Source organism: Cystoisospora suis, assembly GCF_002600585.1.
Source record: "Cystoisospora suis strain Wien I chromosome Unknown contig_1592, whole genome shotgun sequence".
Lineage (NCBI taxonomy): Eukaryota > Apicomplexa > Conoidasida > Eucoccidiorida > Sarcocystidae > Cystoisospora > Cystoisospora suis.
In genome coordinates, this window is record NW_027154392.1 from 11,910 (window position 1) to 12,342 (window position 433).

Genomic DNA, 433 nt, shown 5'->3' on the forward strand with positions numbered 1-433 from the left:
GAGAAGACATTGCTCTTGGGGGGGGGAAGGTGTCGATCTTCTCTTGCTCTTTTTCTGCAAATGAAAGGCGCCAGCCCCGCTGGCTTCCAACGAACTCTAAGAGAGAAGTGCCGAAAGTTTGCTCCGAAGAAGTCGTACTCCTATTACTATTCTTATCAGTGGTGGCGGCCACTGATAAGAATAATAATAGTCGTAGTGGGAATCTCCAGAGAGAAGAATGAAAGAGAAGAAGCAAGGNNTGTCTCAAAGACTTCTCTTTTGTGTATGTAGGAAAGGTAAGAGGCTAAAGGGATGCTTGTGGGAAATGTCTACGAGATAGATAGACCCCCTACCATACATAACCAAGAAGAGTGAGACGGTAGGGGGTAGGTGCAATGATCCGATTGAGGAGTCAGGATCGCCCTTGGTCTATCCATAGATAGATAGACAGATA